We start from the raw sequence: 26,964 nt of genomic DNA on the forward strand, positions 1-26,964 counted from the left end.
CAGCATATTCGAGAGATTCCAGGGATGCCTGGTGGTCAGAACAAATTTATAGACGAAAAAAGGGAAGTGGTGTACAGAAATCGGAGGTGAGGCACAGAACAGCCAGATTGGCTACAAGTTGGCATTTGCCTTATTTGAACACAGTTTGAACACTCAGCAGCGTATGAGTGGTTGAAGTATGGCTGCTGGGATTGGCCAAGACTCAGCAATTGTTACAGCCACATACTCCTAGGTTAGGTTTTCAATCTTGTCTACCTATTAAGTTAGGTTATAGTTTGTCCACAAGGACTTAAATATAGAAGTATGAAGTCCTTCTCAGGCCATATTTAATTCACTTTAACACAATAAAATACTATACAGCCATTAAAGCTTATCTAGAGGAAGAATATGTGTTTACATGGTAAGGTATCCAATGTATATATATGGTTAAGTCAAAAACCAGCTCCAAAGAGTGTGTATCATACAATCATACTGTGCATAATTTAAAGGAAACAGAATGAGGCAGGGAAGGACAGAAAGAATCAGATGAAGGGATGAAGGAAGGACTGTTAACAGTGATTTGTTCTAGTCTGTGGGATTATGAGTAATCTTTGATTTTTATCATTTACATATATAATAAGATTAAGAAGTCTTATCTTTGTTCATAATAATGAAAAAGATCATCTAAACAAATTAGTATAAAATAATTTTGTGCATTGGATATATATTAAAGGAAGTAAGCCAAAAATTTAGCTTAGAAATTTAAATTTCCTATAAAGAGAGGAGGTGTTTCGAGGAAGTAGAGTTTGCCTTTCTGATATCCACAAATCTCTGTGTTTCTTAATTTGAAATCTTAAGTTATTAGTTCTCTTAAATGTAAGAGAACTTGTATTTTATCTATAACACTGACCTACGAGATCTAAATATCTAGTTTAGGAATTCTTCTACTTTAGATATTCAATTTACCACCTTTTAAAATTGTTAGCAAAACTACTCACAAAAACTCTTGCACAGGCCAGGAGCAGTGGCTCATGCCTGTAACCCCAATACTTTGGGAGGCCAACGCCATGGGTGAATCATGAAGTCAGGAGTTTGAGACCAGCCTGGCCAACATGGTGAAACCCTGTCTCTACTAAAAATACAAAATTAGCCAGGCATGGAGGCACATTCCTGTAATCCTACCTACTTGGGAGGCTGAGGCAGGAGAATTGCTTGAACCCAGGAGGCGGAGGTTGCAGTGAGCTATCACACCACTGCACTCTAGCCTGGGCAATACAGCAAGACTCCATCTCCAAAAAAAAAAAAAACAACAACAACACTAGCACAAAGATTCCACCCACAACCCCCAGGAAGCAATAGAGATGCTGGGAAACAACTGGAGATGGCTAAGGAGTGACAGATCATTCCTAGGAGACTAGAGAGCAAACGGTTGGCTGAGAGGCTCTCTGGCTTTGGTGTGCAGCTGCTGCCTTGGCAGACACTTGTTTGAGGTCTTCTCTTTCCTCCCACAGCTCCTGCAAACCACTCCACTCCACCTTAACTCTGGAAGAGTGGGGCATCTTCTCAGGTGATGCCTTGGACCCCCGAAAAGTTTTCTCTAGTTCCTCCTAGAGATTGCACTCATTAATAAGCCCATTGTGATTTCAGAGTCCTAACAGATTTAAAAAAAAAAACAATCTTCCTGAATGTTAACTGTTAAGCTAGTTCAGTTAAGTTAGTGATTGAAATTTAAACACGCTATTGTATGGCAGAAGTAGCAGCAGCAAATCAAGCCTTCTCTTCAGGCTGGGTGTGGTGGCTCACGCCGGTAATCCCAGCACTGTGGGAAGCTGAGGCAGGCAGATCACTTGAGGTCAGGAGTTCGAGACCAGCCTGGCCAACATGGCAAAACCCCATCTCTACCAAAAATACAAAAATTAGTCAGGGGCGGTGGTGCATGCCTGTAATCCCAGCTACTCAGGAGGCTGAGGCAGGAGAATCACTTGAACCCAGGAGGTAGAGGTTGCAGTGAGCCGAGATTGTGCCACTGCACTCCAGCCTGGATGACAAAGTGAGACTCCGTCTCAAAATTTAAAAAAAAAAAAAGTAATCTCTTGTGTCAATAGGGAACAGAAAAATTCTGAGCACCTAAGTGGAGGAGGGTGAGCAGGAGAAGAATATAACAGGGCAGGAGAAAGCTGTAGAAAAGCAGTGCTGAGAATACCAGAAGCAAACTTCTGCGTCAGTCCTGCCTGGAATTCCAGCCAACTTCCATTGTGTGCAGAGGTATTTTTTCAAGGAAACTAAAAACTTGGGACATCAATTCACTATACCAAAAGAAAACCTGTCGACCCTGCTGTGTCGAACTAAATGACAGGTTCTTGTAGTGTGTGACTTATGACGCTGTGTGCTTGTTATCTTACTGAAGCCAACTTTGTCATAGAGGAGCATTCAAACAGCTCCTTGGTTGCATTATCATTAAACTACCAACAGGCAGAAGACTAGTTTCCAACAGAAGGATAAATTTCATTTTATAGCTTGGTAAAAGCTTTTATAAAAATAATCATTAAGTTATTGTAACAAGAAAATAGTAAAGATATCAAGAAATTTTGTTTTCTAATATCAGTTGTGCCCTGACTAAAGTATTTAGGGTTTTTAAATCAAGTTTAGCCTAAAGCTGCCTCCTTATGTATTTTAAGTTCAGCCTAAAGGTTTTTCTGTACATCATGAACTATAACAAGCAGAGGTGTCATGAGACACCTCCTTGTGCCAATCACAGAGTTTTGGCCAATCAAATGTAGCCAGCTGTTCAAACCATGTTCAAGTAAGGCAAATGACAAGCTGTTTATGTACCTCAGTTCCATTTTCTGTACATCACTTTCCTTTTTCTGTCATAAATCTTCTTCCACCACATGGCTGCGCCAAAGTCTGAGCCTATTCTGGCTCAGCAGGCTGCCCCATTTGTGAATCATTCATTGCTCAATTAAACTCCTTTAAATTTAATTTGGCTGAAGATTTTCTTCTATCAGGGTCTTAAACATGTGTTTTAATGTATATAGAGTTAGACAGAAGTTACAGAGAATACACAGTGCATAGAATTTCAATTGTACCTTAGAAACTCTGAGTGTGAAGTAGTTCAAATACAAAACCCCAATCTGCTCACATATTTACTGAGCAGAAACTGACAGACAGTGCCACCTTCTATAATTGTACAATTACATGCAGTAACTAACCAGAATGAAAATAGAGCTTGGGAAATGGAGCAGATGGCCACATCATCATTTACAAGATGCACTTGAAGTGGAGATTATGATCCAGCATCTCACCATTTTCAGGGGAAGCTATTTGAATGGCAGATGCCTCCCAGAGGTCCTGCTATGTCCTACCACCTGGGATGAAGCATCCCTGTGAAGTCTACCACGCTCCCACAGAGCTCATGCCACCACCTTCAGCAGGATGCGCTGAAAATGGTTTTATAGCTGCTAACTTAAAACAACTGAAGACAGATTTTGAGGCTTTTCTACAGTTCATATATTTATTTTCTCAAGTCCAAGGAAAGAATTGGTTCTGCATGAACCAGAATACGTTGAGGATTGTGAAAGGAAACTAAAAACTTGGGACCTCAATTCACTATACCAAAAGAAAAAAAATTAAACTGAAAGCTGAGTCTTGCAAGAAGCTGCCTTTCCTCCTGTTCCTAGCAGAAAGCTACAGATTAAAGGTTAAATATCTCCGCAAGTAGCTACTGTATGTTCACATTATCTTATGTAAAGAGCTGATTTACTGAGCATAAGAGGAATACATGATTGACTATTCCCTACCTGCTCATTTCCTCTTACAAATATGCATTCAATAATGTGACCATCCCCTCTCCCTCTCCCCTCCAGCCCACTTTTTCTCTTTAAATACTGAAGCCCTCAGAATCATCTTTGAAGAAAGGCACAGAGCATAGACTGTTTCTGTGATTTCATGTGTATTTCTTCTGGGCATGTCCTTAACTTTGTCAAAATAAACTTCTAAATTGATTAAGACCTGTCTCAGATACTTTATGGTTTACAGAATCAGTATGAAACACAGAAGATTACCAGTAAACAACACCAGACAAGCAAAATCTACCCCAAGACTAAGGCATTGCTAAAAACTACCCCAAGAGTAAGGCATTGCTAAATTGTAAAGTAATTCTGCTTGAGTTTACCAACTCCAAAAATCAGGGATTGGTGTAATCACTCAAGTTTCATTTGCATGAAACTTGAATGACCAGTGATTATGAACTTTTTTTTATATGTTTGTTGGCCACATAAATGTCTTCTTTTGAGAAGTGTCTGTTCATACCCTTCACCCACTTTTTGATGGGGTTGTTTGTTTTTTTCTCGTAAATTTGTTTAACTTCATTGTAGATTCTGGATATTAGTCCTTTGTCATATGGACGGATTGCAAAAATTTTCTCCCATTCTCTAGGTTACCTGTTCACTCTGATGATAGTTTCTTTTACTGTGCAGAAGCTCTTTAGTTTAATTAAGTTCCATTCATCAATGTTGGCTTTTGTTGCCATTGCTTTTGATGTTTTACTCATGAAGACTTTGCCCATGCGTATGTCCTGAATGTTATTGCCCAGGCTTTCTTCTCAGGTTTTTATGCTTTTAGATTTTAATGTTTAAGTCTTTAATTTATCTTGAGTTAATTTTTCTATAAGGTGTAAGGAAGGGGCCCAGTTTCAGTTTTCTTCATATGGCTAGCCAGTTTTCCCAGCACCATTTATTAAATAGGGAATCCTTTCCCCATTGCTTATTTTTGTCAGGTTTGTCAAAGATCAGATGGTTGTAGATGTGTGGCGTTATTTCTGAGGCCTCAGTTCTGTTCCATTGGTCTATATATCTATTTTCGTACCAGTACCATGCTGTTTTGGCTACTGTAGACTTGTAGTATCATGTGAATTCAGGTAGCATGATGCCTCCAGCTTTGTTCTTTTTACTTAGGATTCTCTTGGCTATACAGGCTCTTTTTTGGTTCCATACGAAGTTTAAAGTAGTTTTTTCTAATTCAGTGAAGAAAGTCAGCAGTAGTTTGATGGGGATAGCATTGAATCTATAAATTACTTTGGGGATTATGGCAATTTTCACAATATTGATTCTTCCTGTCCATAAGCATGGAATGTTTTTCCATTTGTTTGTGTCCTCTCTTACTTCCTTGAGCAGTGGTTTGTAATTCTCCTTGAAGAGGTACTTCACATCGCTTGTAAGTTTTATTCCTAGGTATTTTATTCCCTTTGTAGCAATTGTGAATGGGAGTTGACTCATGATTTGGCTGTTTGTCTATTATTGGTGTATAGGAATGCTTGTGATTTTTGCACATTGATTTTGTATCCTGAGACTTTGCTAAGTTGCTTATCAGCTTAAGGGGATTTTGGGCTAACACAATGGGGTTTTCTAAATATATAATCATGTCATCTACCAACAGAGACAATTTGACTTCCTCTCTTCCTATTTGAATACCCTTTATTTCTTTCTCTTATCTGATTGCCCTGGCCAGAACTTCCAATACTATGTTGAATAGGAGTGGTGAGAGAGGGCATCCTTGTCTTCTGCTGGTTTTCAAGGGAACACTTCCAGACTTTGCCCATTCAGTATGATATTGGCTGTGGATTTGTCATAAACAGCTCTTGTTATTTTGAGATACGTTCAATCGATACCTAGTTTATTAAGAGTTTTTAGGATGAAGGGGTGTTGAATTTTATCAAAGGCCTTTTCTGCATCTATTGAGATAATCATGTGGTTTTTATCATTGGTTCTGTTTATGTGATGGATTACGTTGATTAATTTGTGAATGTTGAACCAGCCTTGCATCCCAGAGATGAAGCCGACTTGATCGTGGTGGACAGGCTTTTTGATGTGCTGCTGGATTCGGTTTTCATTATTTTATTGAGGATTTTTGCATCAATGTTCATCAGGGATATTGGCCTGAAATTTTCTTTTTTTGTTGTGTCTCTGCCAGGTTTAGGTATAAGGATGATGCTGGCCTCATAAAACGAGTTAGGGAGGAGTCCCTCTTTTTCTATTGTTTGAAATAATTTCTGAAGGAATGGTACCAGCTCCTCTTTGTGCCTCTGGTAGAATTCGGTTGTGGATCCATCTGGTCCTGGGTTTTGCCGGTAGGCTATTAATTACTGCCTCAATTTCAGAACTTGTTATTGATCTATTCAGGGATTTGTCTTCTTCCTGGTTTAGTCTTGGAAGGGTATATGTGTCCAGGAATTTATCCATTTCTTCTAGATTGTCTGGTTTATTTGCATAGAGGTGTTTATAGTATCCTCTGGTGGTAGTTTGTATTTCTGTGGGATCAGTGGTGATATCTCCTTTATCATTTTTTATTGTGTCTATTTGATTCTTCTCTCTTTTCTTCTTTATTAGTCTGGCTAGCGGTCTATTTTGTTAATCTTTTCAAAAAACCAGCTCCTGGATTCATTGATTTTTTGAAGGGTTTTTTGTATCTCTATCTCTTTCATTTCTACTCTGATCTTAGTTATTTCTTGTCTTCTGCTAGCTTTTGAATTCTTTTGCTTCTCTAGTTCTTTTAATTGTGATGTTAGGGTGTCAATTTTAGATCTTTCCTGCTTTCTCCTGTGTGCATTTAGTGTTACAAATTTCCCTCTAAACACTGCTGTAGCTGTGTCCCAGAGATTCTGGTACGTTTTATCTTTGTTCTCATTGGTTTCTCATTATTTATTTCTGCCTTAATTTTGTTATTTACCCAGTAGTTATTCAGGAGCAGGTTGTTCAGTTTCCATGTAGTTGTGTAGTTTTGAGTGAGTTGAGTGAGTTTCTTAATCCTGAGTTCTAATTTGATTGCACTGTGGTCTGAGAGACTGTTCGTTATGATTTCCATTCTTTTGCATTTGCTGAGGAGTGTTTTACTTCCAATTACATGGTCAATTTTAGAGCAAGTGCGATGTGGTGCTGAGAAGAAAGTATATTTTTTTGATTTGGGTGGAGAGTTCTGTAGATGTCTGTTAGGTCTGCTTGGTCCAGAGCTGAGTTCAAGTCCTGAATACCCTTGATAATTTTCTGTCTTGTTGATCTAATATTGACAGTGGGGTGTTAACTTCTCCCACTGTTATTGTGTGGTAGTTTAAATCTCTTTGTAGGTCTCTAAGAACTTGCTTTATGAATCTGGGTTCTTCTGTATTGGGTGCTTATATATTTAGGATAGTTAGCTCTTCTTGCTGCGTTGATCCATTTACCATTATGTAATGACCTCCTCTCTGTCTTTTTTTGTCTTTGTTGGCTTAAAGTCTGTTTTATCAGAAACTAGGATTGCAGCCCCTGCTTCTTTTTGCTTTCCATTTGCTTGGTAAATATTCCTCCACCCCTTTATTTTAAGCCTATGTGTGTCTTTGCAAGTGAGATGGGTCTCCTGAATACAGCACACCAATGGGTCTTGACTCTTTATCCAATTTGCCAGTCTGTATCTTTTAATTGGGGCATTTATAACATTTACATTTAAGGTTAGTATTGTTTAGTGGGAATTTGATCCTATCATTATGTTGCTAGCTGGTTATTTTGCCCATTAGTTGATGCAGTTTCTTCATAGTGTCGATGGTCTTTACAATTTGGCATGTTTTTGCAGTGGCTGGTACCGGTTTCACCTTTCCATATTTAGTGCTTCCTTCAGGAGCTCTTGTAAGGCAAGCCTGGTGGTGACAAAATCTCTCAGCATTTGCTTGTCTATAAAGGATTTTATTTCTCCTTCACTTATGAAGCTTAGTTTGGCTGGATATGAAATTCTAGTTTGAAAGTTATTTGCTTTAAGAATGTTGAATATTGGTCCCCACTCTGTTCTGGCTTATAGCGTTTCTGCAGAGAGATCCACTGTTAGTCTGATCATCTTCCCTGTGTGGGTAACCTGACCTTTCTCTTTGGCTGCCTTAACATTTTTTCCTTCATTTCAATCTTGGTGAATCTGACGATTATGTGTCTTGGGGCTGTTCTTCTCAAGGAGTATCTTTGTGGTGTTCTCTTGTTTCCTGAATTTGAATGTTGGCCTGTCTTGGTAAATTGGGGAAGTTCTCCTGGATAATATCCTGAAGAGTGTTTTCCAAATTGGTTCCATTCTCCCTGTCACTTTCAGGTACACCAATCAAACATAGGTTTGGTCTTTTCACATAGTCCCATATTTCTTGAAGGCTTTGTTCATTCCTTTTCATTCTTTTTTCTCTAATCTTGTCTTCACACTTCATTTCATTAAGTTGATCTTCAATCTCTGATGTCCTTTTTTCCACCTGATTGATTTGGCTATTTATACTTGCATATGTTTAATGAAGTTCTCGTGCTACGTTTTTCAGCTCCATCATGTCCTTTATGTTCTTCTCTAAACTGGTTATTCTAGTTAGCAATTCCTCTAACCATTTTTCAAGGTTCTTAGCTTCCTTGCATTGAGTTAGAACATGCTCCTTCAGCTCAGAGGAGTTTGTTACTACCCACCTTCTGAAGCCTACTTCTGTCAATTCGTTAAACTCATTCTCCCTCCAGTTTTGTTCCCCTGCTGGTGAGGAGTTGTGATCCTTTGGAGGAGAAGAGGCGTACTGGTTTTTGGAATTTTCAGCCTTTTTGCGCTGATTTTTCCTCATCTTTGTGGATTTATCTCCCTTTGGTTTTTGATGTTGGTGACCTTCAGATGGGGTTTTTGTGTGGATGTCCTTTTTGTTGATGTTGATGCCATTCCTCTCTGTTAGTTTTCCTTCTAACAGTCAGGTCTCTCTGCTGAAGGTCTGCTGGAGTTTGCTGGAGGTCCCCTCCAGACCCTGGGTATCACCAGCGGAGGCTGCAAAACTACTAAGATTGCCGCCTGTTCCCTCCTCTGGAAGCTTTGTCCCAAAGGGGCACCCACCAGATGCCAGCCAGAGCTCTCCTGTATGAGGTGTCTGTCAACACCTGCTGGGAGGTGTCCCCCAGTCAGGAGGCATTGGGGTCAGGGACACACTTGAGAAGGCAGTCTGTCCCTTAGCAGAGCTTGAGCACTGTGCTGGGAGATCCACTGCTCTCTTCAGAGCCAGCAGGCAGGAACGTTTAAGTCTGCTGAAGCTGCGCCCACAGCTGCCCCTTCCCCCAGGTGCTCTGTCCCAGGGAGATAGGAGTTTTATCTATAAGCCCCTGACGGGGGCTGCTGCCTTTCTTTCAGAGATGCCCTTCCCAGAGAGGAGGAATCTAAAAAGGCAGCCTGGCTACAGCAGCTTTGCCACGCTGTGGTGGGCTCTGCCCAGTTCAAACTTCCCGGTGGCTTTGTTTACACTATGAAGGGAAAACTGCCTACTCAAGCCTCAGTAATGGCGGACACCCCTTCCCCCACCAAGCTCTAGCATCCCAGGTCGACTTCAGACTGCTGTGCTGGCAGCGAGAATTTCAATCCAGTGGATCTTAGCTTTCTGGGCTCCATGGGGGTGGGATCCACTGAGCTAGACCACTTGGCTCCCTGGCTTCAGCCCCCTTTCTAGGGGAATAAACAGTTCTGTCTTGCTGGTGTTCCAGATACCAGTGGGGTATGAAAAATACTCCTGCAGCTAGCTTGGTGGCTGCCCAAACAGCCACCCAGTTTTGTGCTTGAAACTCAGGGTCCTGGTTGCGTAGGCACCTGAGGGAATCTCCTGGTCTGTGGGTTGCAAAGACTGTGGGAAAAGCATAGTATCTGGGCCAGAATGCACCATCCCTCATGGCATGGTCCCTCACAGCTTCCCTTTGCTAGAGGAAGGAGTTCCATGACCCCTTGCGCTTCCTGGGTGAGGCGATGCCCCACCCTGCTTCAGTTCACCCTCCATGGGCTGCACCCACTGTCTAACCAGTCAACTAATTAGAGCCCTTTTATATATTTTTAATAGTGAAACATTGTGTATGCAACACATAAATACATAGACATATTGAGCCAGGAGAATAGGGTAGGAGACAGGCAACGTAAGGCCCATTTGTGCTGACTTCCTAAAAGAAAAAACACAGCCAGGCGCGGTGGCTCATGCCTGTAATCCCAGCACTTTGGGAGGCCGAGGTGGGCGGATCACGAGGTCAGGAGATTGAGACCATCCTGGCTAACACAGTGAAACCCCGTCTCTACAAAAAAAAACAAAAAATTAGGTGGGCATGGTGGTGGATGCCTGTAGTCCCAGCTACTCGGGAGGCTGAGGCAGGAGAATCACTTGAACCCAGGAGGCGGAGGTTGCGGTGGGATGAGATCGTGCCATTGCACTCCAGCCTGGGCAACGAGCAAAACTCCATTTCAAAAAAAAAAAGAAGGCCAGGAGCGGTGGCTCACGCCTGTAATCCCAGCACTTTGGGAGGCTGAGGTGGGCGGATCACAAGGTCAGGAGATCGAGACCATCCTGGCTAACATGGTGAAACCCCGTCTCTACTAAAAATACAAAAAATTAGCTGGGCGTGGTGGCGGGTGCCTGTAGTCCCAGCTACTCAGGAGGCTGAGGCAGGAGAATGGCGTAAACCCTGGAGGCGGAGCTTGCAGTGAGCTGAGATCACGCCACTGCACTCCAGCCTGGGCAACAGAGGAGACTCCGTCTCAAAAAAAAAAAAAAAAAAAAAAAAAAAGGAAAAGAGAAAAAAAAAGACAAAACACCAAGGCCTGGGGGGGGCAGGGAATCTAAGGCCCATTCGAGCTGACTTCCCAAAGCTGGATAAAAGGAAAACACCTGGGTCTGTGGGCAGGTAACCTAAGGCCAACTAACACAAACTTCCTACAGCTAAACCTGTCTCCCCACCCCAGGTAACAAACGATCAAAAGCTACTCTTACTACGGCCCTCCCACTTCCACCACGTCTCAGGGGGAAAAGGAGAGTGCCTTGGGTTGGCTATGGGCCAAGCAGGGGACCTTCCCTTCATCTGCACAGGGCGCCAATTCACCTCAGCCTTAAATTAGCCACAGACCAAATCCAGTAAGTGGTAGCCAATAAGAACCTCAAATGGGCCGGGTGGCTCATGCCTGTAATCCAGCACTTTGGGATGCCGAGGCAGGCAGATCATGAGATCAAGAGTTTGAGACCAACCCGGTCAATATGGTGAAACCCAGTCTCTATTAAAAGTACAAAAATTAGCCGGGTGTGGTGGCAGGCGCCTGTAATCCCAGCTACTCGGGAGGCTGAGGCAGGAGAATCACTTGAACCCGGAAGGCAGAGGTTGCAGTTAGCTGAGATCATGCCACTGCACTCCAGCCTGGGCAAAAGAGCAAAACTCCGGGGAAAAAAAAAACAAAAACCTCAAATGGGGTACTTAAAGCCCAAAACAATTTGTAACTGGGTCCTTGAGCTGGTTGCTGGGGCCCACTCTCACCCTGTGGAGTGCTTTCTCGCTTTAATAAATTCCTGCTTTCACTGCTGTGTTCCTGCATTTCATTCCTCTGCTACTTTATTTGTGAGTTTTGTTCAATTCTTTGTTCAAAATGCCCAGAACCTGGACAACTTGTAGTCAAGACCCTCCACCGGTAACAGTATTAGGCATACCAGTAGAAGTACATCTTATCGATTCATAAGACCTTCTCTTTTTTTTTTTTCCTATCTTAGACTTGCAAACTCTTGATAACCTGTTTCATTACTCTGGCAGTTGTCAGTTAAACAGCCCTAAGTCTGCATATTGAAGGAAATAATTCTTAGGTGAAAAATCAGCAAAATTTACATCTCAAGGTACAGAGAGAAAAAGTCTGGTGGTGCTAGAGGGAGATTAAAGATGTATGCCAAATCAAACATAAAATTATAGAAATCTATCATAGGATTGTCTAAGGAGACCAATTTATTTAGATAGAGACTACCTATATTTTAACTGGATCTCTGAGCTCTGGGCAGAGCCATCACTGGAATCCTGGGTCTCCAAAAAGGGAGAATTATTATGAGGCTAGACCACATGATGCTTTTACAGTGCACTTAAAAAAAAAATTTTTTTTTTTTTTGAGACGGAGTCTCGCTCTGTCGCCCAGACTGGAGTGCAGTGGCGCGATCTCGGCTCACTGCAAGCTCTGCGTCCTGGGTTCATGCCATTCTCCTGCCTCAGCCTCCAGAGTAGCTGGGACTACAGGCGCCCTCTACCAAACCCGGCTAATTTTTTTGTATTTTTAGTAGAGACAGGGTTTCACCGTGTTAGCCAGGATGGTCTCGATCTCCTGACCTCATGATCCGCCCGCCTTAGCCTCCCAAAGTGCTGGGATTGCAGGCGTCAGCCACCGTGCCCGGCTACAGTGCACTTAAAAAATGTTTTTAAACAAAAACATTTATAAGTCTCTAAACTACACTCTTCCTTAAAAACACACAAGAGTAGTCTCTGTTCCAATAGCTATTTTAGTAAAAAAATCAGGTAACACAATACAAAAGCAAGCAGTTTAAGAGCTGAGATGAACTTGTCTGTTTACACTCTTGGGGTTCCATAAGGAAAAACAGAGGTTTCTCCCCAAAAGGGAGTCTGGCACCTTTTCTGTTTTCTTTAAGGAATCCCAATCTACTAAAACTATTTTAGGTCTCTCATGCAGCAGAGGGTGCAAGAGAAAGGGGAGACAGCAGAAGTAAATGAAGAAAACAGAATTCATTCAACTAGAGGAAAAAACTTTTGCTGGAAAAAAAAACAAGGTCCTAGGAGAAAAAAAACAAAAACAAAAACATGAAGGCCTTTTAAGTACAAACACACACACACACACACACACACACACACACACACACACAGAGGAATCTTGGATGTTAGCTTTTAATTAAGCTGACCTTTAGTCCAGTTGAGCTCCTTTAAAAAAATCTTTTAAAATCTCATTACCATATTTCAGCTAGGACAAATTCCTGCTATTTCAGAAGTACCAAGTATCAAATGAGAAAGGGCTTGATTTGGGAACCAAATCCAGGCTCTTGTGGTGAAAAGAGAAGGCAGAACTTTAGCTATGGAACTGCAGCGCGGGGCGACAGCCATCGCTCTTTCTGTTTGGCCTGGCTAGCAAAAAGGTGGCCTTGTTATGTTAATAAAGACCCTTAAGTACTCAAAATAAAAAATCTTTCCTTTTCGTTTCCCTTTTGCTGGCCATTTTTCTCCCCCCACCTCACCACCTTTTTGTGTGTGTGTATGGGAATTTAGCCACTTGGGAGTCCGCGTTCTCATAATTTGGAACTTCCCTTCAAATTTGATCAAGTCAAATAGAGTTGGTCAAACCCAATGGAAGAAAGACTGAAACAATAAGAACAACAGAAACAATCAACCAACCAAAAAAAAAACCAGTTAAGCAAAACAAATGATCCCACAATTTATACTATTACTGAGCACTCTAACAGTAAGGAGAAATTAAATTTTAGCCAAGACAAACCCCAATTCAGTTACTTACCTAGGGATGGGTCTCAGGCCGAAGACTGCTGTCTACCATCCTAGATGCAGGAAAAAACTTAAAAACTTGTCTTCCCTGTTGGAAGAGAGCTCAAACTCCATAAAGGAGTCCAGAAGGAGCTTTCCTTCAACATCAAACCAGGAAAACTTGCCTTCCTTGTGTTAGAAGCAAGTAAAACTCAGAGAAGAGGGAGTTGTACAGCAAAATAAACTTTAGATCTTGACCAAATTTTGGGAGATCAGGAATTCTCTGGAGGGGGTACTTCCAGGCCTCAGCAAATTGTCCTACTCATTCGAGCCATAAAGATAACTCAAATTGGTACCAAGAACCGACGGGAGATTTGTCAAAGGTCAGGGGCACCTCCACTCAGAATCCCTCAGTGGTTACCAAAATGTGAACCCCAAATACCTGAGACAGATCTCAGTTAATTTAGAGAGTTTATTTTGCCAAGGTTGAGGATGTGCACCTGTGACACAGCCTCAGGAGGTCCTGACAACAGGTGTCCAAGGTGGTTGGGGTACAGCTTGGTTTTATACATTTTAGAGAGACATGAGACATCAATCAATATATGTAAGAAGTTGATTGCTTCCATCTGGAAAGGAAGGACAACTGGAAGCAGGGAAGAGCCTTCCAGGTTACAGGTAGGTGAGAGACAAAGGGTAGCATTCTTTTGAGTTTCTGATTAGCCTCTCAAAAGGAAGCAATCAAATATGCATTTACTCAATGAGCAGAGGGTTGACTTTGAATAGAATGAGAGGCAGGTTTGCCCTAAGAAGTTCCCAGCTTGACTTTTCCCTTTAGCTTAGTGATTTTTGGAGTCCCAAGACTTATTTTCCTTTCACACTGTAAATGAGCCAAATGTACAATTAAAAGGCAAAGGTTTTCAGATTGGATATTTAAAAAGGCGGACACAACTTGTGTGCAGCCTATAAAAAACCTATGCTAAATATAAAGACACAGAGAAAAAGGATGGAAATAGATACAGTAACAGTAATCAAATGAAAGCTGTAGAGGCTCTGTCATTTTAAAAATATTATCTGAGAACTTTCAGGGGAAATAATAATGTGAAGAACAAAGAGAGTGACTTCATAATGACAAAAGTGTGAATTCAACAAGAGGAGGGCCGGGCGTCGTGGCTCACGCCTGTAATCCCAGCACTTTGGGAGGCTAAGGCGAGTGGATCACTTGAGGCTAGGAGTTCAAGACCAGCCTGGCCAACATGGCAAAACACCGTCTCTACTAAAAATACAAAATTTAGGCAGGCGTTGTGGTGCACGCCTGTAATCTCAGCTACTCAGGTGGCTGAGGCACAATAATCACTTGATCTGGGAGGCAGAGGTTGCAGTAAGCTGAAATCATGCCACTGCACTCCAGCCTGGGCGACAGAGCAAGACTCTGTCTCAAAAAACATAACAAAAACAAAAACAAAAACCAAACACGGGGACATAACAATCTTAATGTTTATGTTCCTAATTACAGAGTTTCAAATTACATGAAGCAAAAACTGATAACACAGAAAGAATAGGCAAATCAGTAATTATAGTCAGAGATGTCAACACCATTCTCTCAGTAATCAAAAGGAAAAATAGATAGTAATCAATAGGAATGCAAAAAACTTGAACAGCATTTTTATCCAATCTGACCTAATTGACATTTATAGACCTCTCCATGCAACAATAGCAAAATATACACTCTTTTGAAGTATACCCAGAATAAATCATATTCTGGGTCGTAAAGCAAGTACTGGTAAATTTTTATAAACCCAAATTCTACCAAATATGTCATTCAACTACAATGGAATTAAACTAGAAATCAACAATATAATAAAGATTAAAACATACATACAAAGAAACAAAAGAAGATTTTTGAAGGTGATGAATATGTTTAGTACCTTGAGCATGGTGATGGTATTATGGGTCTGAACACATATGTTCAAACTCATCAAAATGTTTACATTAAATATGTGCAATTCTTTGTATATCTAAACATACTCAATAAAGCTTAAAAATAATAAAATCTCAAATAATGAAAGTTATCTGGATAATCTCCAAATCTCCAAAGTGCTGGGAAGTGAAATAGCACATTTCTTTCTTTCTTTCTTTCTTTTCTTTTTTTTTTTTAATTTGAGACAGAGTCTTGCTCTGTCGCCCAGCCTGGAGTGCAGTGGCATGATCTTGGCTCACTGCAACCTCCACCTCCCAGGTTCAAGCAGTTCTCCTGCCTCAGCCTCCCTAGTAGCTGGGATTACAGGCATGTGCCACCATGCATGGCTAATTTTTGTATTTGTTAGTAGAGACAGGGTTTCACCATGTTGGCCAGGCTGGTCTTGAATTCCTGACCTCAGGTGATCCACCTACCTTGTTCTCCCAAAGAGCTGGGATTACAGGCCTGAGCCACTGTGCACGGCTAAATAGCCTATGTCTAAATAACACATACGATTAAAGAAGAAATCAAAAGAGAAATTAGAAATCATTCTAAACTAAATGAAAATTTAAAGAAAACACACAAAAATTGTGGGATGCTGTTAAAGTAGCATTGCCCTCTAAGGCAAATTCATAACATTAAACACCTATATTAGAGGAAATCATGGGTCCAACTCGCTTTAAGATTCTAGGGAAAAAAGAGCAAATTAAACCCAAACTAAGCAGAATAAAGAAAATAATAAAAATTAGAGTGGAAATCAATGGAATAGACAGAAAAAAATATAGTTGATGAGATCAAAAACATTTTTTAAAGAACATGAATAAAATTAATAAACCTCTAACCAGACTGATCAGGAGAAAGTAGAGAAGACATAAGTTACCAATATTAGGAATAAGCAATGTATCATCATTACAAATTCAGAGATTAAAAGAAAGTATCATGAGGGTTAATGGAAAAGCCAAACTCTGTAAAATATTTTAAAGAGGGAATTCTCAGCCAACACAAGTGACCACAACCCAGGGAAACACAATCTCAAAGAGTCCTGAAAAAATGTGTCCACGGTAATTGGATTACAGTTTGGTTTTATACATTTCAAGGAAGCAGGAGTTATAGGCAAAGATACACATCAACTCATGGAAGATATACGTTGGTTCAGCCAAAGAGGCAGGATTCAGAGATTCCTTAGTTTGCAATTTATTAAAAAAGTAAGGTTCTGACTAAAACTTGGAGTCGGCAGAAAGGAATGTTCTACATTAAGATAAGGACACCATGTAGCAAGACTGACAGCCTGCAGGTGACTTAACCCTGGCGCCACATGGCCTTAGGTCTTATTTTTAATTTGGTGTCTTATTGCCACAAAGAGTGTGTTCTGTCAGTGTTAAGATCTCTACTTTAACACTAATGCTGCTCAGGTGTTGTGCCTAAACTCCAAAAGGGACTGCAGGTAACAAGGTGTGTTCGACTTCCCTTCCCATCAAGGCTGGGAACTCAGTTTTCCAAGGTTTATCTGAAGTCTCCTTTGGCCAACAGGGGGGTCCATGCAGTCAGTGGGGGACTTAGGATTTTATTTTTAGTGTACATGAGCAATAGTATAACAATCAATTTGACAATTTATATAAAGTGGACACAGTACTTGAGAGACACAAACTACCAAAGCTCATTCAGTCCAGAAATGGATAGCCTGAAAGCCCTTCCAGGAGAGAATTCTCCAGGGGTGTCTTGCGTTTCTGTATGTCTTGCAAGCAGAGCTTTGTTCTGGATGGTCTTCTTGTGAACTACAAAAGGATCGGGCTGCTAGCTGCTTGTAGAAAGAAGTTAAAATAATAATGAGGGCCAGGCGCGGTGGCTCACACCTGTAATCCCAGCATTTGGGGAGGCCAAGGCGGGTGGATCAACTGAGGTTGGGAGTTCGCGACCAGCCTGACCAACATGGAGAAACCTGTCTCTACTAAAAATACAAAATTAGCTAGGTGTGGTGGTGCATGCCTGTAATCCCAGCTACTCGGGAGGCTGAGGCAGGAGAATTGCTTGAACTCAGGAGGTGGAGGTTGTGGTGAGCTGAGATCGTGCTGTTGCACTCCAGCCTGGGCAACAAGAGTGAAACTCTGTCTCAGAAAATAAAAATAAAACAATAATAATAATAATAATGAGTTGTGGAGGGAATGCAGGGGTTTTTAAAGAAAGGGTTTGGAATGCAGAAGAGGTGAGGGGTAGGGGTGAGAGTTGGTGATTAGGAGGTGCCAGGCAGCAAGACCCACTCCGATCACTCATCTTGAATTATTATTCAATTTGGTGAAGGGGCTGGCATCATCATGGATCCTACCAGGTTATAAATTAATCGCAGTTAATCTTGTATCACTCTTCAGCTAGGAGTGGGTTCCAGCCTTGAAGTAATCTTTTGTTGGAGAGAGAATTCTGGAGGTGTCTAGTCCCTATGAGGATCCCACTCCTGAAGCCTCTAAGGAAATAGATGGCCAGATAGGTGAGCATGGTGTGTGCTTAACAAGCATCTGGGTAAATAAGTGTGCATAAGGCATGGGGGCATAGAATGGAAAAGGATGGGAAGTGGAGGTTACAGCACATTCTGAGGCTGTGGTACAAGATGAACATATACATAGCTTGTCTCAAAGTCGTATCTTGAGACAAGGGAGTGGGCGAAGAGAAAAGGGGAAAGAAGAAAGTTTTAAAGTGTGGTTTAAGGCTCAGCTGCTAAGCTGCCCAGTTACATTCTCAAAGATGCTTGTATATGAACAGCTGTGGAAGACAGTGATGGTGTCTCACTCTGGAGCACAGAATAGGTTGATTACCTGTCCAGAATGATAATGTTTCCTTTAAGGCAAAGGTCAGATAGGTTTGCTAGCAGCCTGTATAATAAATCAAAAGAAACAAGGAGAGAGTGAGAGAGAGAAAAAAAAAGAAAAAGAAGAAGAAAGAAGGAGGAGGAGGAGGAGTGGGGGAGGGGAAGGAGGAGGAAAGAAAGAAAGAAAGAAGGAAAGGAAAAGAAGAGATTAATAAATAAAAGATTTTAGTTTGCTGAAGTAGGGGTTCCACAGCTGTGATGCAAATCTGGATGCCCTCAACATGAGGGTTCTGACACCTCCTGTGATTTTCAGCTTGGTCTTTCTCACTGCAGGGCCTTCTTAAGGGCATTTGAAGGGAGGTTTACCAAGGCTTTGTAAAGACAAGGCAGACACTCTTTCTTCTCCCTTCCCTTTTCTCCTCTTTTTTCTTTTGTCATTCTCTTTCCTCCTCCTTGTCTGACTGTCCTGTCTTAGTTCTTTTAGCAGCCTTATTGAAATATTTCCATACCACAAAATTCCTCCATCTAAAGGGTTTTACATTTTAAGTCTAGTAGTTTTTAGTATATTCACAGAGTTGTCCAACCATCACCACAATCTAACTTTAGAACATTTTTATTACCTCCAAAGGGAACACTATATGCAGTAGTAGTCAGTCCTCATTCCCACCCCACAAACCCATCCCGGACAGCCACTACTTCACTCTCTGTCTCTACAGACTTGCCTATTCAGAAGATTTTGTGTAACTGGAATTATATAAAAGGTAGTCTTTTGCATCTGTCTTCTGCAACTTAGCATAGTATTTTCAATGTTTATGTTGTAGAATGCATCAGTCTTCATTATTTTTTATTGACAAGTAATACCATATTGTATGGATATTAAACATATTATTCATCTATTCAGCAGTTCCTGGACATTTTCCTTGTTTATACTATTTTGGTATTATGAGTAATGGTGCTGTGAATATTTGCATACGAGCCTTTGTGTGTGCACATGCTTTTCATTTCCCTTGGGTACACACCTATGAGTAGAATTGCTGGGTCATATGGTAACTCCACAGGAACTGCCAGACTGTTGTCCAAAGTGGCTGCCCTATTTTATCAGCAGTTCAGGAAGGTTCCAATTATTCCATATTCTCACCAACATTTGTTATCTATCTTTTTTGATTACAGTCCTAGAGGGTGTGAAATGGTATCTCTTTGTGGTTTTGATTTGCATTTCCCTAATTGACTAATGATATTAAGCATCTTTTCACGTGCTTATTGGCCATTTATATATATCCTTGAAAAATATCTATTCAAATCCTTGTCCATTTTTAGTTGAGTTACTTGTCTTTTTATTACTGAGTTGTAAAAATTCTTTATGTTGTCTGGATAAAAGTACCTAACCACATGTATAATTTGCAAATATTTCCTCCCTTCCCAAATGGGAGAAAATGCAACAAAAACAAAAATAGACAAATGTGACATAATTAAACTAAAAATCTACACAGCAAAATAAATAATCAACAAAGTAAACAGATAACCTATGGAATGGGAGAAAATATTTGCAAATTACACCTCTAACAAAGGACTATCTCCAGAATCTACAAGAAACTAAAACAACTCAACAAGAAAACAAATAAACAACCCCATTAAAAACTGGGCAAAGGATGTAAATGGGCATTTCTCAAAAGGGGACATACATGTGGCCAACAATCATGAAAAAATTCTCCACATCACTAACCATCAGAGAAATGCAAATTAAAACCACAATGAGATATCATCTCACACCAGTCAGAGTGGCTACTATTAAAAAGTCAAAAAATAACAGTTGTTGGCATGGATGCAAAGGAAAGGGAATGCTTATACACTGTTGGTGGGAATGCAAATATACACTGTTGGTGGGAATGCAAATATACACTGTTGGTGGGAATGCAGCTACAGCCTCTATGAAAAACAGTATGAAGATTTCTCAAATAGCTAAAAACAGAACTACTGTTTGACCCAGGAATCTCACAACCAGGTATCTACCAAAGGAAAAGAAATCATTACACAAAAAAGATACCTGCACTTCTCTGTTTATCACAGTACCATTCACAATAGCAAAGTCATGGAATCAACCTAAGTATCCATCAATTGTGGACTGGATAAAGAAAATGTGGTACATATATACCATAGAATACTATGTAGCCATGAGAAAGAATGAAGTCATGTCCTTTGCAGCAACATGGATGCAGTTGTAGGCCATCATCCTAAGTGAAATAACTCCAAAACAGAAAATCAAATGCCACATGTTCTCACTTATAAGTGGGAGGTAAACAGTAAGTACACATGGACATAAAGATGGAAATAATAGACACTGGGGGAAAATAATAGGCAAAAAGTGGGGAAGGTAGAGAGATGAGGGTTGAAAAATTATCTATTGGGTATAATGTTCACCACTGGGGTGATGGGTACACTGGAAGCTCAAAGTCCCAGCATTACAAAATATACCCATGTAACAAACCTGCACATGTACAAATCCTGAATCTAAAATAAAAATGTTTTTAAATGTCTGAGTGAGAAAGGATTATAAAGGTCCCATAACCCCAAATTCCCCTGATCCCTGACCTGCATTTACCACATCCCAACCAAGTGGTCATCTGGCCAGTGCTAGAATATCTGCAATGACAGAGATACTCTCCACCTGCCAAAACAGACAATTTCATTTTGGGGTCAGTTTGATTTTGGGGCAGGTCTTCCTTGAAGCTCTTGACAAATCATTTCAGTGTCAACCTCTTAGGATCATACAAAAAAGTCTTCCATATGATAGCTAGCCCTCTATAAACTTGATGACATATTTTGTATGTCACCTTTCCTCCTGAAGGTGAAATGTTCCCTAGTCCCTCAGTAAATTCTCACTTTGGCGTGTTTTTAGTTTCATCACCTGACTCATACTTTTGTGTTCCAGATTATTTTTAGCTTTCTAAACATGTGGCTTCCAAAAATGAATGCACTATTCCAGGTGTGGCTAGCCAACACAAAGTAAAGTGGAGCTATCGCTCTCTGCCTGCTGACTTCTATACTTGGATTAATGCAGTCTGAGCTCATTTTTTTTTTGGCAGGTACCTCACATACCAATGACTCACATTGAGACAACTTTTTAATAAATGCACTAAAAATCTGTACATGTATTTAGGAAAAGATGCCACAAAGTGACATATTCCTCATTCTGCATTTGAGCAAGTGGGTCTATGGATCAAGATCAGGACTTTTTCTGCTAACTCCTACCTGTTACTATCTTCACGAACCCTGGTTTTGTCCCATAGCTCAATATAATCTACAAGTGTAACAACCATGTAGATTCTGTCAGTCATATCTCAGAATTGGGGCATGAGGTGTGATGCTTCATTAGAGCACCCTGGAGCAGGCAGGGTCAAAGATGAAGCCAGGACCTGAAATGACTTTTACCAAGAGGGGAGGTGAGGCCCAGAGGATGCAGAGCCAGGAGGAGCAAGTGAGATGCATAACCCAAAGAGCACGACCAATTTATCCATGGATTTGGCCACAGATGGCCCTGGTATTTCTCAAGGAAGACGGTGGAATCCTGTTCTAGGGGGTTGTGAGGGAAGGAACTGAGAATCTGGTAGACAAGAAGCCACAGCTCAGGAGAGCTCTCTAATAGGGGTTACAGTTGTTTGAAATGTGGAAAGAAAGGGCTTAGTCTCTGGAAGAGGAGCTAGAGAGAACAAGATGGGAGGCACAGTGGAAACCAGTCCTAGCGAACTGCAACCAGGGAGAGTTCCCTCTGGGCAAGGCCTTGGGATTACAGGCTCGGCACTTTCTGATTGGAGTCCAGGAGCAAGCAGTTGCTGATGAGCTTGCCTGGAGGGGATTGGTCCAGAGGCTGGGAGGACAGGGCAGCATGGAATCCAGCAGGAGGTAGCTGCAAGGAGTGGAGAAGGCAGAAGCTGGGAAATGAGACGGGGCCTGAGATATACTATCGTTGAAGTCTCCAGTGAAAGTGTGGAAGAGGCCTTCACACACACTATTGAAAGGCCACCACACACCCATCCTCTTCTGTTTGAATTTCCCTTCTATGTACTTTTCTTCATTTTTTCTTTAAACTCTTATTTTCTTGAGAGCAATTTCCCTGTACTGTTTTCCCTGATGTTCCCTGGGCCTTAGACTACCTTTTGAGAAAGACACGCACTTAGACTTTATTGCTCAACACTCATGCCCATTGCATCATTGTCTAACCTGCATTTCCCTCTCATCCAAAGGGGCAATGTGGACAAAACGAAGTAAAAAGATCAAATGCCTTGCAGAATTTCAGTGTCAGTGTTGCTCATTCTACCAATCTTTTGATCTTAAAACTGGGTTCAAAAGGAAATAAGCTACTTTGGAGCCAGGTACAGTGGCTCACTCCTGTAATTCCAGCACTGTGGAAGATTGAGGAAGGCAGAGACTTGAGCCCAGGAGTTCGAGACCAGTGTGGGCAACGTGGCAAAACCCCATCTCTATAAAAAATACAAAAATTAGCTGACTGTGGAGGTGCACACAGGCAGTCCCAGGTACTTGGGAGGCTGAGGCAGGAGAATCACTTGAGCATGGGAGACTGAGGCTTCAGTGATTCATGATTGCACCACTGCACTCCAGCCTGGGTGACAGAGCAAGACCCTGTGTCCGAAAACAAAAAACAAAGAAAGAAACAAAAAGCTGGTTTGCATAGTTTTTCATCAAATCCAATGCCAAATTCTAGCCACTTCTTGCTTTTCTAAGCACAGACAGGCAATTCATTGCTAAACTATTTTACAAACCTCCCAACTATATTATATAAAATCTATCTTCCTCTCTTATCAAGGGAAACACTTGCTCATCTTTGAGCAACTCACATACTCCAAATACCTGTGGTGTTGAAAGCCGTCTGGTCATTAGTATGTTCAGCTGCTCAGTGTCTGAAATTCCTTTGGGCCAGGCCTCTAGAGCAACCAGATAATCTCTCAGTGGCGGTCACAGGCTAGCAAGCCTTGGCCGTATCCAGACCATGCCTATCATGGTCTGGCAACCCTGCCAAAGTAACAAAGCAACTTTTACTTTTATATCTTGCCAAAGTAACAAGACAACTTTGAATTTATTGCCAACATTGAACATTTAGGACCTCATATAAAATCAGGATTCCCAGCTGCTCTTGAAAATTTGGAAGTTGTGACCCTGCTGGGCCCACATTCCCTAGAGTGTTGGGTCTCCTGGGCTCAGCAGCTGCTGCCCCTGAGGGAGGCATGCATCTCTCCTGTGTAAGTTTCCACCTGGCTCACTGGCTTGGTCATACTGGCTTCCTGGCCTCTTCCTGCATGTAGTTTGTGATCCCTGATTGTAGGTTTCATCATTTATCCTGGGCTGTTTCCTCCTGGGAGTTATAACCTTCCTAATCTGAAGCTGAAACTCCCCCAAATGCAAGCTAAACGTGAGTTGACAGTAATGGCTAATGCCTAAATAGCACCTACTGTGTACCAGGCCTGAACCACTAACTCATTTCATCTTCACAACAAGCCTATGCTGTGGGTGCTGGTTACTGCACCAGGCCTGAACCACCAGCTCATTTCCTCCTCACAAGCCCATGCGGTGGGCGCTCGTTACCACACTAGGCCTCAACAACCAGCTCATTTCGTTACCACACCAGGCCTGAGCCACCAGCTCATTTCCTCCTCACAAGTCCATGCGGTGGGCGCTCGTTACCACACTAGGCCTCAATAACCAGCTCATTTCATTACTACACTAGGCCTCAACCACCAGCTCATTTCATTACCACACCAGGCCTCAACCACCAGCTCATTTCATTACCACACCAGGCCTGAGCTGCCAGCTCATTTCATCCTCACAAGCACATGCAGTGGGCACTCATTAGCCCCGTTTTACAGGTGAGGACACATGCTCAGAGACTTTAGCCCACTTGTCTGGAGCTGACTGCCTCCACACCTTCTGTGTGATTCACACTGACACAACTGGACATTTCCTACCACAAACATGATATTCACTCCGGTTTTCTGCCTTGACCTCTACATTTTTGGCCCCTGCACATTTGGGCCTCAACCTTCCAGACACGGTTCCTCCAGCTCGGTTAGAGTCCCGTGCTCCTCCTCCCATGCCTTTGGTGCCCACACTAAGTCGGGACTCAGAAGTCACTCCTTCTGTGACTTGGCTGCTCTGCTTTGTGAGCTCAAGAAACCAGGAAGCCTGTTAAACACGCCATCAGGAATGCTGAAGAATTAAGATTGTCCAATAAAAGTCAGTGTCAAAGTAATGGAAAATGAAGTGTGGATGGGAACCGTTATTTCTCAGGAGTCAGGGAGTATCTAAATTTGCTGTCTGAAGTCAGAGCCATAGAAAATCCCCAGCTGCACTCTGGTAGTAGTGGTTTTAGCACCTTTACTTGTCATTACAAATAAATTTGAAACTGAAGGAAAGTGAAGAAACACCTCTCAGAAGAGCATGATGCCTTCGACCTGGTTTGCTAGGACAGGAACTGGACACAGATTCTGAAAATCTCATTCATTCAAGCTGAATAAAATGTAGACGCAAGGACATTTACATAGTCAGCCGTTCCTCAAGGATTTACTGAGTGCCTACTGTGTACCAGAAGTGGTATTCGTTAGGTACCACATGTTTCATTCATTTGTTCATAGTCCTTTGAGGCCCTTCTAGGTGGAAGCCCCACAACAGGCTCTGGGGATACAGCCCCTGCCACTGCAGAGCTGATGTTTTCACATAAGATTCAGACTTCCAACAACCAATTACACTACTGGTTAATCACAATTATAGTGCTGCAACTAGGCGTTCCCAGTCAGTCTGGGAAATGCAGAAAGGCCTCCCTGGTGAGAAGGTCTCTGCACTGAAATCTGCAGGAGCTGGAGGAGCAGAGTGAAGGGAGGTAAGGGAAAGTGAGAGCCTGCCAGGCAAAAGGAAGAGGAAGCGCCAAGGACCTACGGAGGGTGGGAGCCAGGGAACCGAAGGAGGCAGTTACCAGCACTCCTGAAGCACAGGCAGCTAGAGAAGAGAGCCACAGGCTGGACAGTGACCTTGGCAGGGGACACACCATGCAAGGCTAGTGAGCCACGTTCAGAATTTTGAGATTTATCTTGAAAGCCCTGGGAAATCATTAGCATTTTAAGCAGAATGGTAATATGGTCAAATTAGCATTTATAAAGGCCCTGTGAAGGAAGGTCAGAGGTGCAGCAAGAATGGACGCAGTGAGTTGGTTACTGGGTGAATTCGCCAGGCAGGCAAGAAGGGGTGTTGTAGAGCGAGGTTTCTCCACAGCCACATCAGTGACATTTGGCATCTCATTGATCTTTGCTGTGAGGGCTGTATTGTGCACGGCAGCATGCTTTGCATCCCTGGCTCTGCCTGCTGGATGCCAATAGCTCCCTCCCCGAGTCATGACACCCAAAAATATGTCCACTGGACATTGCCAAATGTCCCTCGTTGGGGGAAATCACCTATAGTTGAGAAGCACCAATTTAAAGTGGGGACAAGGGATGTGAAGAGACATGGACAGATTCACAATGTGTCTTGGAGCTGGAATCAAAAGATATTAGTGACATATTTGAAAAGGGATGGAGGGCATGAGGTCAGGGCTGACTGTAGCTTGAGGTGCTGGGTGGATAACACGGCGACCATTGCTAGAAAATACGAAGGAAGGCAGGATTCGAAGGAAAAGATAATGAGGTCCATCCTAAGTATTTCATTGGAAAGTTGAAAAAGCTGCCTGTGCCTCGTAAGACCTCCAAGAAATACACACACACACACAAAGCAAGGTAAGGAAGGCCCTAGAGTCTAGGAAGAGACTGGCCAGTGCATTAACCATTGTAGTGTAATGGATTTGATGTTACTTTATGCTCACAAGTTGGACACACACACAGGGACCCAGATCAAATTGGAGGGGAAGGTCAAAGTCAGCTTCCCAAAGGAACTGAAGCTTAGATTGATTTTTAAAGGCTGAGTTAAAATAAACTGGGTAAAAATAAAGAAGGAAAGAGAAAAGCAAATGTAAAATATCTGTGCAGCATGAAGTAGCAAAATATATTCAGAGAATGTAAGAAGCTGAAATGAGGGCCTCAACTAAGCGTGGGAATGCAGATGGTGACATAGCAATGCTGAGGTAGGATCCCCAGGACCGAGGCCGGCTTGTTGCGGGGAGAGGGGAGGGGCACTCTAGGATGATCTCTGGCATGAGCAGCAGGTAATGCAGTGCCAGGACATGGCTGAGTTTTACATAAACATTTGTTCAAGCAAATATGGGATCATTCACTGAAACGGAGAATTCAAAGTGAGGTCTAGATTTGGTGGCAAGATACAACTGATTCGAGGTTAGGAAAGGAGAGTTGGAGGAACAGGAGGAAGCGGCCTCTCATCTGTAAACCCTGAGTTCCTGGAACACTTGTTTGTTAGGGAGGGAAGTGTGGCCCAGCCACGACCGACCCTTTGAACATCTTCCTCTTCCATCCTCTGGGTTCTGCATTTCGTGCTGATCTTTAATACATTTCAGATTTTCCAGATACGTCCACACCTCACCCTGGTACACTACTGACTGGAATGTCACTTCCTTCAGGCAGGGGCTTGACATCTCCTTGTGAAACTAGCTAGCCAAGCTCCAGAAATGGGATAGAGGGTCTGGCCCACCCCTTTGTAGCACAGTCCTGGAGATGACAGCAGCCTTCCTCGGTGCAGGGCAAGTAATCTCATCTGCCTGTCTGCAGTGGAGCAGTTTGAGCAGCTCCCCAGCCTGCTGCCACACAACAGCATCATGCCCACGAGGTCTTATTCCAGGTGAGCCTCACATACCATGTTGTCAAAGGTGCCTGCTGGGCCTTCCAGGGGTGCTGCAATTTCTTTCTGTGCCCATTTAGTGCAGGTGTCAGAGCATCTGCAGCTGGATCTACGTGCCAGCACTATTCTGAGGCTCCCGGGAACCTCTTAATGTTGTA

The sequence above is a fragment of the Gorilla gorilla genome, chromosome 6, assembly GCF_029281585.2.
Source record: "Gorilla gorilla gorilla isolate KB3781 chromosome 6, NHGRI_mGorGor1-v2.1_pri, whole genome shotgun sequence".
Lineage (NCBI taxonomy): Eukaryota > Metazoa > Chordata > Mammalia > Primates > Hominidae > Gorilla > Gorilla gorilla.